An 18,453-nucleotide genomic window follows, 5' to 3' on the forward strand; every position below is an offset into this window, starting at 1 on the left:
AGTGGGAGACCTCAGAGTGGCTCTGAGGAAGCTCAGCAAGGCTGCAGGACATCTCTATCACCCCCAGAAGTTGCTTCCCAGAGGCGTTTTCGCAGCTCATGCCAGGAACCTCCCCTCCCCGCAGTGACTGCTGGCCCCACAGAGTGATGGGAGCCATCGGCATCACTCTGCAGGACGCTAACAGCAAACACTGAAAGTCAAATCCTCTAGGACCCCCTGCCTGCTCTTTCAGGACTCTGTAAGCCTCATCTCCTGGAATGATGATTGTGGATTGAGGCAATCAAGGTCAGGAAAATGCACGCGGGCCCCAACACAGGCCAGCAGGCAGGTCTGCAAACATCAAAACTACCCAGGTCAGAATGAGGCCTGGCCGCTGAGAAATGATCATTTGGGAGGCCCCTGACCGCGTGATATGGATCCAGGTGCTCTCCGGAGTGGGGGCATGTAGACGGCTGAAGGAAGAAGAATTGGGCTTTCCCTAGTGTGGGAAGCAGAATTCTGAGATGGCTGTCACAATTCCCACGCCTGGCACACAGGCTCTGTGTGGAATCTCCTCCCACTGAGTGTGGGTGGCATCCGTGAATATGACAAGATGTCACTCTGTAATTAGGTTATGTTATATGGAAAAGGTAAAGGGATTCTGCATGTGTAATTAAGGTCCCCAATCAGTTGATTTTGAGACTATTGAATGGGAGATTATCTGGGTCTGGACCTGGCCTGATCAGGTGAAAGCCCTGAAAAGAAGGTGCTGGTCCCTCCTGAAAAAATTCTGCTGCTGGCCTTGAAGAAGTAAACTGCAATGTTGTGAGAGGGCCTGTCGGGGGCAATGCGGTAAGGAACTGAGGATGGTACCTGTCTGAGAGCCCGCCAGGTAAGTGGGCCCTCAGCCCTACCATGCAAGGAACTGAATTCCACCAAAAATCTGAATTAGCTTGGAAAAGGACTTCAGGCTCCAGATAAGAATGAAGCCCCGGTAGCTTGTGAGAGCCTGAGCACAAAGCCCAGCCACGTCATGCCCTCACACATGACCCACGGAGACCGTGAGGTAATAACTGTGTGCTGCTTGTGGCTTCTGGTTTTGAAGTAATAGCGTACACAGCACTAAGTAAGAAATGCATCAGAGTTCCAGAAAGGCCTCGGTGCATTCCCGGTGCTGCCTACTGAAATCAGAGGGCTTCTACCCGCTCCAGTCTCCTTCTGCTCCTCCACTTAGGGAAGTCTCATGGGTATTGTGGTGTAGTGTGGGGACTCAAATTAACAAGGGTTAATTTAACAAAGTCACAACAGTATCTTTACTTGTGAGTGAGGGTTTGGGGTTGGAGGCTTCCCAACATTTCTTCCAGCTTGAGCGTCCCTGATTCTACGACATAACCCACACACAGAGCTGGCAGAGCATGGTTCCAAAGTGCCTTCAGAGTTGGGATCCAAGATGGGGTTCAAAACTAGGCCTGAATGACCCAAGATCCCTACTCTTCCTTCTCTGCTAAGACACTTTGGATGTTGTCACTTATGTGGTCTAGCTGGACCGTTGGTATAACATCTACACTCACTGATCTACAACAAGCCACTTTCCATCATAGACCTCAGCCACGTTGTTTTACTTCTAGAACACAGTTCCAACTTGACCAACTAGAGAGGTGGAGAGAACAGGCCACTCACCAGTGTGGTATTGGCACTGGTGCTCTACTGACACCATTTTTCAAAATGATGGAATGCACTAATGAAGCCAGACATATTATCCCCAAAATGGTGCTGTGTTCTGCACCCCACCTGCCCCCGTTTATAGTTCTCTGCTGCCTGGAAGCTGCAGCTCTGTGTTTACTGCAGGGTGTCCTCCAGGGACTGTGAGAGCTGATGCCTTCCTCCCACCCCCTCTCCTGGTCCTCACCTCATGCCATTTTATTTTTAAAATATTAACAACAGTAAATTGGGACTTGCATTTTTGCTCAAAATCAAACCATTGCTCAAAACAAAATGGTGCCCGTTTGCTTGGGGCCCACAAGTGAAATCAGCCCTAAAGTCACAAGATGTCAGGAAGAGATGATTCTCTGATTCCTTCAGCAGGATACTAGAAGCACCAAAACCTGCCAAAGTGCCTAAGGGATGCTGGTTAGAGGAGCACAGATTGTGGGCGAGTGTGAGTTTAGGACCTAGAGAGTCAAAAATGTGATGAGGTTGGAGAAAGAGGTCATCATGCTCGGGGTCTGGGGCCTGGAGGGTGGGAGGCTACAGCCTACTGCCCTGAGAAAGGGTTGGAACACCAAAGGGGCAGGAATTAATTCTCTGGAGCCAGCTTGAGAACAGGACAAAGAGGGAAGAGGGGAAGGATTCTGGAAAACGGTGGCACCGGGCTGGGCGTGGCTGAGCCTTCTCTCAAATCAGCAGAATGGTCTCCTGACCTTACGGGGCGGGGATATACTGGGCGGGGCTGAGACCTGAAGTGGAGCCATGATGGCAATCTCAGCTCTTCCATTTTAAGCTGAGGGACTTAAGAGAATTTACTTAACCTCACTACAACTCAGGTTTCTCATCTACAAAATGAAACTAATAATTCCTCATCACAGGTTGTCATGGGACTGAGATGATGTATGCAAAAACCTTAGTTTACTGCCTAGCACATAGGTGCCAAATAAATTGTACCCAGCAGGAGCCCAATGAATAGCTGTTGAATAAACACAGGACTAAACCATCCATGTGCCAAAGCTGGAGACAGGCGTTGTGAAGCTTGGGGTATCTGGAGATGACAGTCAGCAAAACTGTAGGAGCCATTCTTTTTTTTTTTTTTTCCCCCGCTCCGCAGCTGCCCCCCTGTAGGAGCCATTCTTAATGCTCCACCTGTATCTCCTTGGCATCCACCTTTCCTGTACATTCTGAGGTTCTCTACCCAAGCTATGACTCACTGCAGTGGGGATTTCTCTAGTCTCTGGAGTAGGCTTAGCCTTCCACAGGGCTGGATGCAAGTTTATACTCCTGGGAATGGCCCTTAGCCACTGAAGGATGGGAGCTGGTTCACCAATACTCCAGATTCCTTGCCCTAGAAACAAAGTAATTGAGGCCTAAGCCCCAGTAGCTCGTAACCTGCTCACTAATGCTCACTGGCTTCCTCCTCATTCTTGTTTCCCTGCTCACCTACCAGTGATCCCTAGGATCACCTCTCAAGTAAACTATGTGCACTCATATCCTTCCTCAGGGTCGGGTTCTGGGAGGACCCAACCTAAGATAGCATTCTGACTGAAGAATGTAGGAATCTTTAAATTTTGCAGGGGGAGGGAAAGGGAGCTCAGTAAGGAAGCTGGTACAGGATCAGAAACAGTGAACAATTCTTCTGCTCGAGGTCTGATCCTCAGGAGTCTGCCATCTGATACCTAAAGTGAGCTGAGAAAAGGACTGAACACAGGACTCAGAATGCTCTTTGAAGTGCCGGACTAGACAGCTGGGTGAGTCAGACATCCCCTGTTCATCTACAGAATGACTAAGACGAAAGCTCTGGTGGGGCCTGCTGTGAGGCACCAAGGCAGGTGCCTGGCTTCTTTTCCATGACGCAGCAGCACAGTTGAAAAACCTTCAGGGTTTTTTCCACTGCCTCCTCCCTTGGGTTCCCATTTCCAAAGCTCTTACTGGGCAGAGGGCTGGCTGAGAATTGTTTCTACCATTATGGGGAGCTCTTGCAATTAGAGGAGAAAGCGGAGTTTGCTTAAATAGGGGAGGGTTTCTGGAAAGAAAGAGAAAAAAAAAAACTTGAAATACAACTGCCCCCACCAAGGCAAGCCCAGGAGAAATTTCAGATAAAGAAATGTCATCACAAAACAATAAAAAGGTGATGTGAGTGTGCGGTTTATATTTACCAGTTTGAATCCAGATCCTCAATGTTCAGAGAATATTTTCCTTTTGACTACCCCCTGAATTTACCAGACATCTGGGTCTGTGGTTGTTTAGTTACCTCGGAGAGATGCAGTGAGATGTTTCAGGTGCCTTCTTGACCCAAGGATATCCGAAACTTAACCCCAAGGGCTCTAACTCTGGCAGAGTAATAATAATCCATGTCTAAATCCCCTGGTTTATGGTATGTAGTGGAAGTTATGTAACCCCAGGATGGACAGTGAGAGCCTAGTGCCCAGCCCATGGCAGATGGAAGGGCTTTCTCTGACTAATGCTCCCAAGTTTGGTGGGGGCTGTGGCAGACAATTTTGCAAAAATGGTTGTAATAATTCCCCTCTCAATGTCCATAATTTTGGGTGGCCCCCTCCCATACTGACTCTATGCTTGGCCACGAGACTTACTTTGGCCAATGGGACAATAGCAAATGTGGCCTAAAGAGACCTGAAGAGTGCTTACACATTGGTGCTTGCCCTTTCTGTTTTTGGATGATGAGAGGTATGTGGTCTAGTCTCCTGTCACCATAATCAACAGCCAGTACCAACTACCATTCATGGAAATGAGGACATTACAGATGAAGAAGACCCCAGCTAATCTACCAGCTGACTGAAGAACCACCTAATTAAACCCCTTGCCCATGATCAATCTATCTATTGTCCATGAGCATCTATTGCCCATGAGCAATAAGAAATTGCTGCTTTAGGCCACTAAGTTTTGGGGTAATTTGTTACACAACGAGAAACAACCTTTTCAGGGAACCCCAGCTAACCCCTGTGCCCATATGACATATATGTCTACCCTTCTTTTCTCTCCACTGGCTTTCTCCCACTCTCACACTGGGAGGGCTAGAGGTGGAGCCAGAGCCTGATGCAGCACCAGTAGAAATAACAGATGTCCTCATATCATCGCACAGTTGTTACATCTTTCTCAAAATATGTATTTTCATCACCACTTTTAAATTGTGGTCGTTATTAGACTCACTCACTGCTATTTGATGCTATAATTTTTAAAAGACCATATATTACTATATCTCAAATTTTAAAAATATACTGATAACTGTATTTCAATACAATTTGTTTCCTATGAAATCTTATGTATTTTAGTTTATACATTAAAAAATGTCACTCTGCAAAGGGATTCATAGGCATCACTGGACTGCCAGCAGGGTCAGTGAAAAAAACAAAAAGCTAATTCTATTCAAATTTTTAAAAATTGGTTGGTCTTATTTATGTGCAATTTATTTGCCCAGTCTGCTCTCTCAAAAATTGACATAACTTATGACGACATCTGTAGGGAGAAACTGTGGCAAAATAACCCAAGAAACTTCTACTTGTGGTTGATTCTGACAGTACAGAACCACCAAGAATATCATAATTTTGGTACACAGCAGAAGCAAACTCAGATATCTACAGGGGCTGGAAGATAAGAAAGCTATGTGGACTGAACTAGGTATATAAAGATGTGTAGTGTTAGGCTCTGGCAAATTGGAAAGGAAATACCCTGCTTTAAGGCATTCATGTTTAAGATATCTGCAAATCCAGCATTGGCCAAATAAAGTAAATTTCTGGATAGTATTAAGCCTAGGGGCCATTAGTCTGCCATCCATTAATTAAGAGCAGAACTAGACATCTGGCCAACCTTCATCCTTAAGCTGGCTCTGCCTTTGACTAATGTGACTGCCTTTTCCAGGGCAGTCAAATTCTTAGGCTCTAGTTTTTATGTTTGAAAAATGGTTATTTTTTTTTTCTTTTACCATCTTTCCTTCCAGAGCTGCCACAAAGTTTTAAAAATTGGATCATAGTGGGGGAAACAATTTGGAAAAAAGAAACAAGCATCATTGAACACTTACAGGTTGAATTAATACAATTGTTTGGTAAGTGACCTGACAAAAAGTATGTTTGTGCATATAGGACATATAATATGGTTTATTATGTTTGCTAAGAACCTGGTTCTTCCCCCAGTCAAATTGTATGGTCCCAGCATGTAAGTCATACTCTTCCATAACACTCCACATTCACAACTCATTGGTGTAAGCTGGGCACCTGGCCCAAGCTGGACCAATCAAAGTCTTTCCCTGAGATTTTTAAACATGGGGCACAGATAATAAATGGCAGTGCCTTTTCCATAGTGGATGTGTAGGAAGTACAGATTGGGGGCCAATATTTCTGGTAGGTGGAAGGAGGAACTGACTTTTTAATAAGCGAAAGTCAATGTACAGAAAGAAGCAAGGACAGAAGGCAAAGCGAGAGCCTTAATCATGTTTGAACGCCTCTCTGTCCTTCCCATGGTTTGGCTGTTCAAATCATTTACTCACATTCTTTGAGCCAATTCATCTGCATTTTTGCCCAAACCATTTACATTTGGGTTTTTGTCATGTGCAAAGCCAAACAGACATAAGCAATAGAGTCAACCTTTTCAGGAAGCTCTGCTGGTGGCTCAGAACCATAGGAATGTTCCTACCTTGCTGTTACAGTTGCTGGGTCACCATTTGAGGCCAAAGACCTATGAGGGTCATCTTTCTGATGACCGGAAAGATGTCCGGACTGGAGTGCGGACTTGTGCTAGAGAGGAAATTTGAAAGAGTTGGAGGCAGAAGCATCAAGGCAGCCCAGGACAAGAGAAGCGGCACTGCTGTGAGTCAAGAGCGCTGGATGCAGTGCTCACCATGTGACTTTAGTAAGTAATTTATCTCTGGGCCTGGTCATTTGTCATTTTTTTAAAATGCCATGTATAAGATCTGCCCCAGAAACCCAAATGTGTGATTCTACATGAGAGGAGGGCAGAAAAGAAGAGGTGATATGAGCCACAAGGACCCTTTCTCCAAGGGCAGTTCATGCTGTGGTCCAGAGAAGAAAACAAGAGATTGCATGGATGTGTGGAACGGGGATAGCACCCTCCCCATACTATGACAGTTCATGGTGGGGCCCAAAAGAAAAGCAATGGGAAACTGCTTTATCTTTACACAGTGGGTACATTTTCTTCTCTGGTAACTTGCAGAGGCTGCAGGCTGACACAGCAGAAAGAAGGGGTGGTCCTGTCATTTGGTGAGATTTTAAATTTTGATATGTTTTTGAAGGAAGATTCTTGGAGCCAGAGATTGAGCCATTGTTGTAGGGGGAGAAAAGTAGAATGAAGGAGCCCTCTGTCCCCCAGTGAAGAACCCCATCTTCATGCTTTGGATGCTCACCTTCCTCATCCTTCAAATTCATTCTCAAGAATAAAGGCATCTTTATTACTAAGTCAGAGGATGAGTAGAGACTTCAGTCCAGTGGCTCAGGATAGTTCTTCTCTAAGTACCTGGTCACAGCTTTTGTGAGGTAGAGAACAGTGGAAGCCCCTCAGCCCCATCAGACCCAGTTTAAGATGAATGTGAACACTTGAAGGAGCTACTAAGATCTCTAGGACATTGGTTCTCAAACTTAACCATGTCTCAGAATCACCTGGAGGTGATGAAAACACAGACTCTGTACCTCCTCATTCCACTGGAGTTTCAGATTCTGTAGGTTTGGAGTGGAGGCTGAGAAATGCATTTCTACCAGACTCTAAGATGATGCTGATGCTGTTGGTCCAATGACCATAGTCTAAGAACCAATGTCCTAGAGTAATGAATCACTGATTGCAGAAGGTCAGTAATATTGCACTTAAGATATTAAATTCAAATTCAAATTCTCTCTCTTATTAGCTGTGTGGAAGAAGGAGGAATCATTTTCTGATGCTCAAAGACTCATCAGTTCCTACCTTGTCCCTTAAAATGGGAACCTCTACTCTTTGGGAAGACCAGTACTGGGAAGATAGTTTCTACCATCCCCTCCAACCCTTCCTTTACTTGCCCCTCCCACCCCAGCTTAAGTAGTCTATAAGATACGAGCTCCTAACCTCCTCCCTGCCAACTTGCTTTTTTCTCTCAGATCTGCCTGCTTGTAGCAAGATTGCATTTTCTGCTCCTCCGAGCTGCAAACCTCCTGAGAAAGGTTCTGTGCTTTGGGAGGGAGAGGTGGAGGAGGGAGGTAAGATCTTAGGTATTCTAGCTTTCTGTCTGACTTCGCGTAGCTCTGCAGCTCTTTCTCCTTGGGTGGGTCCCAATGCCTAGCATTGGAGGAGAACTAGTTTGATTCTGGCTGCTGGTCTTAACCATTTTTTTTTTCCCTAATCAGACTAAAACAAAAACACTAACCCCTGTTTATGTATCTGCCTGTTCATGGAGAGGAAAGGGGCAGCACTTAGCACCTTGATAGGCCCTTGATCAAAGAGTATCTTCTCTGAGTCAAGTATAGAAAATAACATGCACTAGTTAGGATGTTGGTGTACAAATTAAATATAATACTAGCTACAGTAGACCATAATATAATAACCAGTACACAGTAGATCCTCAAAACCTAATGTGGGCTTCAAAAATTTTTTGCAGAGACCTCTCTTATCCTACATAGGCCTAGATTTACAAGAATTCTCCCAAAAAGCAGAATCTGAAGTCATGGCCATAGTTAGTGTTGTTTGGGGGGGCCTTTTCCAACTTTGAAGAGAAATCATTCTGTGAATATAACTCAGAAACATATATTTTGCAGTTCATATAAGTTGCCTGTGCAGGTTTTCTATTTATTGGCTTATGAATAAACCTAAAGATTTTGACAATGAGGTGAGACACTTGGGAATCTTGTACCCAAGGCTGGCAGCAGGAATGAGTCTGTGTTTGCACTTCTCTGTCTGCATATTGTGTGCACATACAAAAACACACATGTAAACACACAATATTCAGTAAGGAATCCAACCCTGCCCAACGAAAAAACCTAACGCAAAGCTGAATACAAAATGAAGCCAACAGATGTAGCTTTAAAAACAATTTGCTAAATAGCTTACAGCAAATTTCTTTTTCTTAAGATAAAGAATAGTAGGAAATTTTGCATACCATCTCTTTTTAACTCCTTAAAAGGTTTAAATCCCAAGGCAACGAGCAAGAGGGGACTAGCGTTTAGTTAAACCGTAACTGAGCCTCTTTAGTCTCCAGACGTTATCCTGAGAATCACAAAGCCACTCTGAAAGCAAAGATGCTATTCAAAGGCATTTTTAAAAATCCTCCCCCAAACAGAAAAATCAGACTGTTGACACATTTTTCCCATTTTATCATGCATGCCGCTCAAGCTAAAAAATAATGTGATACCAAGACCTGTTTCTTTAAGCAAACTCAACATTATAAAGAGGAAAAGAATGGCCATCACATAACCTGCAATAAAGAATACTATTCTTTATTGCTGTAAAAAGCTATTGCTTGCTTTTTACAGACGTGAAAACTGAGGCTTAGGTCAGGTTAAGTAAGTCAGTCACGGTCACATAACTGAAGTGGCAGAAATGGGCTAAGTATGCAACCATCTCTCTCAATCCAGCACTTAATAAGCTTTTCCAGATACTCAGTTTCTCCTGGTTACTCATACCAACATATCCCACTTGACTTTTTAGCTCAGAGCACTGAGTTCCTTGGATTTTGCTGACTCATGTCCTACATGTCAGGAGCATGCTTTTTGTTTGAAGATGTCAGTGGATTCTGTGCAACTCTTGGGAAAACTCACAGGAAAATTTCATAAGGTGGTGGGAAAAAACGTAGACTTCGCAGTCAGAAATGAGAATTTTAAACTCTTTTAGAATTTAGGTTGCCATAGAGATTCAATGAGATACTGTATGTCAAGGGTCTGGTGCACCATACCACAGTCATTCAATAAGTTAATTACCTTTTTCTTATTATCATCAAGTGGTATCTATGTTCCCACCTGGAGGAAGTAGGATACTGGGTAACTGGCCAGGGGTTTTAGACTTGTTTCATGAGAAGGACTATGGAAAAAGAAATGTAAAATTCAATGCTTAGTTGATAACAGCTTTTTCTTAAAGACAAATGGGACATGACATTTACCGTGTCATGCCTCAGTTTATTTTTCTCCCCTAGGTAAGAGAACACTGGATGTGTGAAAGGAAAAGTCAGAAGCTGATGTGTTTGAGGGCATTTTCTGGGAGAACAACTCAACTTGGAGATCTTGTATCCACCATGCCACCATTCTACGAGTCCACCAATCTATCCCCCTGGTGACTATGATATGAATGGACAGCAGCATCAAAAATATCTTTTTGGGGGCACCTGGGTGGCTCAGTCAGTTAAGCATCCAACTTCAGTTCAGGTCATGATCTCACGGTTTGTGAGTTTGAGACCCATGTCTGGCTCTGTGCTGACAGCTGGGAGCCTGGAGCCTGCTTCAGATTCTGTGTTTCCCTCACTCTCTGCCCCTCCTCTGCTCACGCTCTGTCTCCCTCTCAAAAATAAATAAACATTAAAAAAAAATTTAAATATCTTTTTCATCTTAGTGGAAAGCAAAGAATTTTAACTGTGTATTTTATATATGTCAAATAGCTTGGCTCTGTATGTGAAATTGACTTAAATCACTCACAGGCAGTGGTTTTTCATCTCTGAATATAAATGTGCTTTTAGCAATGCTTTGCTTGAGCATCACCTGATTCTTTGTTAGCATTTTAACCCCTGATTCACGGGAGATAAAAAAGCAGGTCAGAAAAATAAACTATTTGCCAAAGTTTGGCAGCTAGTAAGGGGTGAACAAAAGTACTTCCTTGGGACATAACTTCATTCCAACATTTAGAGTGAATCAACCTTCCTGAGTTGTTTTAATCAGAACATTTGGTCAGTAAAAGGAGGAATTACTTACAGTGGTAGAATTCTTTTCTCTGCAAAAGGGCAGTTGGTATTCCCATTCACTCATTCATTTCCTGTATACCTGGTGTGTGACAGGTACTGTTACAGGTACCAAGGGTTCAAAGATGGTTAACATATTGCCCTTGCTTTCAAAAACTTTTATAGTCTGTTAAGGAAGAGAAATGCATAAATAGGTCATTACAAAGCACTGTGATAAATCATGTAAGGGAGATGGGAGCATTGCTCATCGGTAAGAAGAGATAAATTTCTAAAAGCAAGAGTTGAAGGATTAACACATACTTCTACTTGATCTTGAATCTTTGAACCTTGTTTAACAAGACAGAGTTCTCAAAGGAGGGAAGTGGATTGGCTTGGGAAGTCCTGTCATTGAAAAGATGCTGCTGTTTCTCTCTGTCACCCTATTCTTGTATTGCTCCATGAATTTTATAGTCAGCACTAGGTTTTTTGGTGGCCTAGGAGGTACCATGTTCCTCAAAGCTTGACCTGTTTTCCCCGTGAGTGGTGGAAATGATCTATATAGGAAGAGGTCCTAATAGAATGGGATACAGGCATACAGACACATACTTAAAGGAAATTTTAGTGATATCCTAGTTGATTACATGTCAAGAGAGACAAATCTACATGGGATGTATCTTAGATATTTACTAAATTCCTTGATGGCTGAGGCTGGTTCTTAATATATATTCTGTTTATGATGTAGCAATCTCTCTCTGGATACTGATCACTCAGTAAAAACCTTCAATCACTTGTATACACTGAATAGAGAACCAAGTTCTTTTCTAAGATGGGTTAATATCTTAGATTCAAAAAGGGATCCCACGTGAAACATGTCTTCTAAAATAATAATACCTCAAAAGGGGATGCCCAGAAAAATGCACTGAGGGCTGAAACATGCATTTTTAATTTACTGCTCTATAGTAATCAGTACAGTGTTTTCCTGGTACATGACAGATGCTCAATAAATATTTGTTGAATTAATTAATTAATTAATAAGAGTGCCATAATGACAGCTGATTATGTTTGAAGAATACAGGGGTAGTCATCTTGGAACTGGAAAAAGTGGACATGTTCAGCAATTTCTCTGGCCTAAAAGAGGAATGCTATCTCTATTTCTAGTGTTATAGTGAAGTTACAATAGGCTTTCCCATTAAAATTAAAAATTCATTTGACAGGATTATTACATAGGCTTCCTAGCAGACTCACAGGCATTCATTTCCCTCTACTTTCTGTTTATTGTTGGAGAAGTCTCAGTGTGAACTACTTCTAGCTAGCCATCAGACCAATCTTGGACTAACTGCAGAGAAATTCAAGAAATAGACTGCTTTGCAATTTGTCAGTCATTATTTTTTGATATTGGACAAAAGATGAATAGAAGAAAGGAAATCAGCAATTTTGTCTAAGATTCTCCATAGGAAAGGGACTCTGCCCAACTTGCAGAATTCTCAGAGCTATCCCAAGGTATTTCTCTGAAATAGGGGTGAGGCCAACGGGTACATATGAGGCTTTCATTTTCTGATATGCTGCCATCAATAAAGAATAGAAGCCACTCACTCAAGCCTGCAGGCATGAAAAGTCATCTCCCAAGTTCAAAATCTGTGACTGGTGTTATTTGGATATTGGAAGTGATGAGACCAGATGGTCATTTTGTAGAACCTCCCATTTTAGCAGGAATATATCCTTGCTCTTCAAGCATAAAAGGAACCATTTTGGAAGATGGATGAGGTGAGTCAGCAGAAAGTGCAAACAGACTCAATTTCAGACAAAAGAATTGGCCATCTTTGGATAAGAGGAACCAAATCAATTCAACAACAGGAACAACAAAAAACCCAAAAGCAGAAGAAAAGATTAATGAGTTGTTCTAGTCCTCACTTCACATGGAACAGAATCTGGCTTCCTTTACTAGCTAAGAGGATCATGTATATTTTTCCATGACCACAGAAAACAATCCACAAATCTAGTGCAGCTGTCATTCAGCATCAATCCGGTGCTGGCATTGCAATTCACTCTGACTTTCTCTAGAATGACTGTTAAGCATTTAAAAGGAAACATGAGCCCTTAAACAGGATGTCCCCCATCTCTTTTTGGGGATACAGAATTATTCTTATCGTCAGTTAATCACTACAGAGGCTAACCTCTGTGAGTCAGCAGCAAGAAAAACAATTAGGATCTCCTCTTATAATATTATGCTTTACTTCGGTGAAAAGATGCTGAAATATTGCAATAGGAATGGGATTGCAGCAACAAGGAGAACATGGCTTTTCTGGAACATGGGACTTTAATTCACATGTGATTATGAGTTTAATTAATAAACATTGTACTGCCAGCTGCTAGCCTCTGAACTTTAAATCTCCTAGGCTTTAAAGCTTCCCCTTCTCCTTGTGGCTTGACCTCAAAGCTTTTTTGAAATGTTCTTCTAACTCCCCACTCCTAGTGATTGATTAGCTAGCTACTAATATCATGTGATTCAGGCCATAAGGAATTGTTACTTTTTAGGTACTTAAGAGCCCACAGATCCTACGAAAGTGTCTACTTCTCTTTTTCTATGTGGCAGAGGAAGAGAAAGGAGAAATGAAACAATAGTGGCTAATAAACTGTTTTAAGTCAGACACAGGAGATCATCAAAAGGGGGTCAAGAAAGGGGGGAAAAAACAACCCAGCTAATTAGACTGGAAAAAGAATTATAAAAAGTTAAGCAGGTTGTAGGAATTAGTCTGTGACAGACAGCAATAAATCTGATTGAGATGGAAGAAAGATCCCCAAAACAGCAATGGCTCAGATCAGGGCTTTGAGGAAAATGGCGAGGATTTCTGAAGTCTAACCAGAAAGGCTTCAGAAAAGTAGTGTCAAAGAAATTATTGGGGGAGAGAGAGAGAGAAAGGTTGAGGAGGAGGAAGGCTGTGGATATAAATTAATCTTATAATGGGGGAGGGAGTCAGATCAGGCAGTGAAGCAATATTAAAGCAGTGCCAGCTGAGACCAACAGGTCACTGGACCCAGACCTATTACCCAGAGTTTTCAGCACTGATTTCATTAACTTCTGAATGGTAGGGATATTGGAAAATGTTATTTCAGTTCTGTCATTCTACAGATGAACAAACTGAGTTTCACTGGTGGTTGAGTGACTTTTTTAAAGATAGTGTGATTCCAGAACAGGAAATTACAAGCAGACATCAGGGCTAGAACCAGGTCTCCTGGCTCCTGATTGGCAAGCATCCTTGACATCATGCCCTGCAGCCCAATTGAGGGGGAAAAGATATTGGAAAAGAAATCATGTACATTCCCTGTGCCTGATTTGACCGATAAGAAAATGTGGATGATGCAAGCGGTCGCATAACAGATAGTTAATAGCTTAGTCTCTGGACTCGGAGTGATTGCTTTTAAATCCTGGCTCTGGTCTGTGATCTTAGGCAAGCTTCTTAGCCTTTCTTTGCCTCAGTTCCTTCATCTGTAAAATAGAAATAATAATGGTACCCTTATTGTGGGGATGTTATGAAGATTCAATGAACTAGTACAGGTAAAAGCTTTTAGAATTAGTGCCTCACTCTTCTCCCCCATAGGCCTATTCTGATTAATCACTGCTTTGGCTATCTCTGTTCTTCTAAATCAGATCTATGCCTTATTGTTATCTAATATCATACATAAACTCATACTATAACTGTGGCTTGCATTATTCATTTAGAAATCAGAAACTGGTTATACTTTTATATTGAGTGAAGCGCTTTGAAATCCTGGTGAAGAAAATTATGTAGAAAGGAGTAGCAATTATTGTTATAGCAATGATTGTAATTCTGAAGTTGCAGCTAGAACTCTCCAGAAATTTCTCTGAAATCTTTTCCCTTTTACAACTAATCTTTTTTCAAAACTCTTTCTCTACTTACCGAGTCCTGCTTCCTCCACTACTACGTGGTATCTCCTCCCTCCCTCTTACTTGATACTTAGAAGGCCCTCTGCATGCAGTTCAATAACTACCAGTTTGACCTCCTCTGAAACATCACTATTTCCAAATTTCCCCCAGGGAATCAGCTTGGAAATCAACATATTATCCTAAGGATGTCTCTCCTGCCAGTGTTTTGGTAAAGAACAGATGAGGATAGTCCCTTGACACTTCAGAGTGAGAATTGAAATAGCAACAAGATCTATGTCTGCAACCACCACTTATTCCTCTACATGAAGCCATTGACAATTTCAGTTCAGCAGTTCTGTCAGCATTTGGAATTCTGAAGCTCTGCTGTGCGAGTAGTAACCACAGGATTAAAAATGAAATAGGCATAGTTCAGACCTCAAGCTAGCCCTGGAGTGAGGGTGCTTGGCCAAAGTCAGCTAGGATGATAGGGAAAGAAATATTATATTCTGTCTACCTCATCTCAGTTTTCCAAAAATTTACTATAGCTTTTCTGTTGTTGTTCAGTTTTAGCTACTTGGGGCTAGTTCTGTGTGTCATGCTGCCTGAAACATGCACAGAAAAACTGGCACCTATTTTCATCTAGCTAGCCAGTGTATATGATAATGCAGAATACTCCAAAGGTGTGAGAGAGTGTTCTGCCTGTTTATTATTCAAGTATATCTTCTGCATACTTCTCATTCCTGGATTCCTGACCTGCTTTTCAATCTCTCTGGTAGGTGCTCATCTTGAATAATTTGTTCTAGTCACTAATGAAAATCTGAAACTTACAATTAACTTCTGGCCAGGACTCATAAGTCTGTGTGTATCCTGAAAAGGGATCTTAAAAGATGCCTCAATGAGGACTTACTTTTTTTTCTTTTAATTAATCATCCTTTACACCAATTTACTCCCCCCTATTTCTGGAAGAAGGCAAATGTAATCCAATCTGTGAATAGCAATTCTCAGATGTTAAAAAGGACCTGGTTACTTTATTATATCAGCTTCTACTCTGAAATCAACTGTAGAAGATAAAATGCCAAATCATCAGCATGGTATTCCTTCCATTGAAGGCCTCAAGTCTGTCTCTGTTCTAGTGTTTTCCTCAGCATAAGCTTCCCACTACCCAAATGGATGGACATTTGCTGTCTATTACTTGGGTTTGCCTTACCTGTAGTTCTACCTATGCTATAACTTTTACTTGGAAGATCTCTTTTCCAACCTCCAAAAGCCAAGTGGAGTCCTGCCGCCCTGCTCAGATCATTCGAGTCCACTGCAACACTGTCCTCCTCAGAAATTACCTTCCTTATTTCTGATCACATTCACTTGGCAAATAATTATATACTCCCTCGTGATTTTTCTTCTACTGTTGTATTATATTTTCATTCTTGTATTACTTATTGATCTTATTATTTATTGTTTTTACTAAGATTGCTACATGCTAAACTTATCGAGGTCAAAGATCATATAAATATGAGACTTTATATACTCCATGGAGTTCATTTATGTATCTGGTACTTACTGATTGGTCAACATGTTCCTATCAGGTTGGTCCTTGCTGACAAGGGATGACATTGCAGAAATGTATCTACGCTGATGCTGACAACACCAATTTTCTTACCTTTGTAGAAGTGAAAAGCAGTTCCAAATGTGAGAGAAATAGTTTATTCATAGTGCATCATATAAAAAGCAGATTGATCTATTTTTATCCTTCATGTCTCCTCTCTCAACCTCTTTCTCAAGTTACCTCTCATTTCTACTAATCATCAAAACCTGCATGTTCTGCTGAAGGCTGGCTGCTATGGAAAGAGGTGCCACTGACAGAAATATCAGTTTTCTGGTTGATAATCATCACTCTGGGGTTATCACTTAGACTTAGGAATGTCTTTAGACAAGCTAATTAAGGGGCAGTTTATTGTGTTTGTGTATGTATGGTCATACATGTTTAACAAAGTAGAAATAAAATTATAAATTCTTGGGAGATTTTACCACGGAGAGGTTAAGGAGATTATAAATGGTTTTGTATTCTGAATGCCAAGGTGATAATGCAGAAAATGCCAATGAACAAACAAGCAGGTACCATCAGAAGGTGTACATGAATGTTTCCTGGCAATCCTTGTGTCCATCTGTTCCTGCCTCTTCTTGCCGTATTGCCCTGGATGTTTAAAACTTAAAACTTAAAAGAGAAAATCTCTTCATTTTTTTCCTCCAAGGTTTATCAATAATATAAATGTTAAATTCACGCCTCAATTATGTTTTTCTTTAATTTCTCAGTAAGCTGTTCTAGAATTAGCTCCATAATTGTGCACATCGCCACTTCTTCCCAGAACTGTGCCCTTTGCCAGCTTGACTGCGGTCTTCTACCTCCACCCCCATCCCCCCAGTCTTCCACTAGCAAACAAACCCAGCAGTAATTACTAATGTCCAAGCACGTAATTCCGGCAGCGTTAGGCTTTTTCATTTGACGCAACTATGCAGGGCCGTCTGGACATGCAGCATGAAGTCAAAGCATTTTCAAAGACTCCTACCCCTTTTCCTCCCCTCCTCCCATCACTAAAACACAGTTGTTTATTTCGTTTGCAGATTGCAGAGTTAAAAAATTCTTCCACACAGTTACATACCCCTGAATGCTGATTTTACACCCATATATAGTAACAGATCAACATACATGGAAACACATGGTTATATAAAATTGAAAAAAAAACTAGGAAATGAAGAGCTGGGAATGAAAATACTTTCTCTGTATTGACAGGGCATTTTAGCAACTCTAGTATAGAAATGATTGGAGTTATGGCTAACAAAAACAATCCAAGATCTTATTGTGAGGCTTTTCAAAGGATCATGACAGCGTTTCTTTAATGCGTTGCATAAATTCTTACCTATTATGCTATTACTCTTACTTAACAACTATTCAAATAGCACAGTTTTGCTCCTGGCCATTTTATGCATATTTTATTTATATCAAACAGCAGGAAACATCCCTGTGGTAATTTGTGTTCACTCAGAGGCCCCAAGCCTCAGAGTAGAAAATGGTTAAAGTACTTATCACTGTCTCAGCGAAATCCCGCAGTGCCGTAATAGAAATTGCAGTAGATCTTTAGGTCAGAGTCCGGTTTCAGTCTAACACCTGCATTAGCCTGAAGGACACAGTTGCATTTTCCTGAGGAAAACCAGTCTTAAAGATGTCAAAATCAAAAACTAGCAGACTGAGATAACCAATATCCATAGGAAACACTTCCACTCACTCTGAAACCATGACCAAAGAAATTAAATCTACACCCTACAGGATCAATAATATTTCTCAGAAATGTATTTGTGGGAGCGCGTGCTTATGTTCATACCGAATTACAAGAACGGGGGAGAAAGAAGAGGTAGAGGGCTTCATTCTTAAAGTTGATTCTGCTTAGTTCACTACCCCCATTTTTTTTTTATCAAATAGAAATATATATGGAAATATATCACTTCTGTAAACAGATCATGTTGGCATCTTCATATATACTTCATTCATGCGCACCCAAGGTCTGTAGACAGATATACTCTGTGTTAAAAACAAAAACAAACAAAACCCTTGATATCCGACTGGAAGATGAATGGAAAATTTTTTTTAATTTGTTTATTTCCTGCCTAAAAAGGGGTAGAGAGGAACATGAAAATTTCCACAAGTAGACTTATTTTCTTGAAGCTATGCAGGAGCCGATGATGAAAGCAGGTAATTGCCTGCAAAGGAGTCCTGTGGGAAGAATTTTTTCCTTTAAAAAAAATTTAACCTACCATGCCTTCTCTATTAAGGAGTCTTGTGAGACCAGGGTCTCACAGAGGCAATTTGGCCTCCAGCCCTGAACCCCCAGCTCTGGCCAGGCATCTCTGCCGCAGGTAGATGCGGCGCTGCTGCCGACCGCTGTCCGCGGTCCTGAAAGGTCGCGGGCGCCTGTGCGGTCCCTCGGTATTGCTGTCCAGGGTGCTGACTGACTGCGGGCCGCCGCAGCCC

At 41.8% G+C, this 18,453-nt stretch overlaps 1 protein-coding gene across 1 annotated transcript in view; it reads right to left on the bottom strand.

Annotated features, from left to right (window-relative positions):
- The window catches only part of SNAP25 (synaptosome associated protein 25), an 84,368-nt gene that overhangs the window by 64,985 nt on the left and 930 nt on the right, over window positions 1–18,453 (bottom strand). The window lies entirely within an intron of this gene.

The sequence above is a fragment of the Crocuta crocuta genome, unplaced genomic scaffold, assembly GCF_008692635.1.
Source record: "Crocuta crocuta isolate KB4526 unplaced genomic scaffold, BGI_CrCroc_1.0 scaffold82, whole genome shotgun sequence".
In the NCBI taxonomy this organism is placed as follows: Eukaryota; Metazoa; Chordata; class Mammalia; order Carnivora; family Hyaenidae; genus Crocuta; species Crocuta crocuta.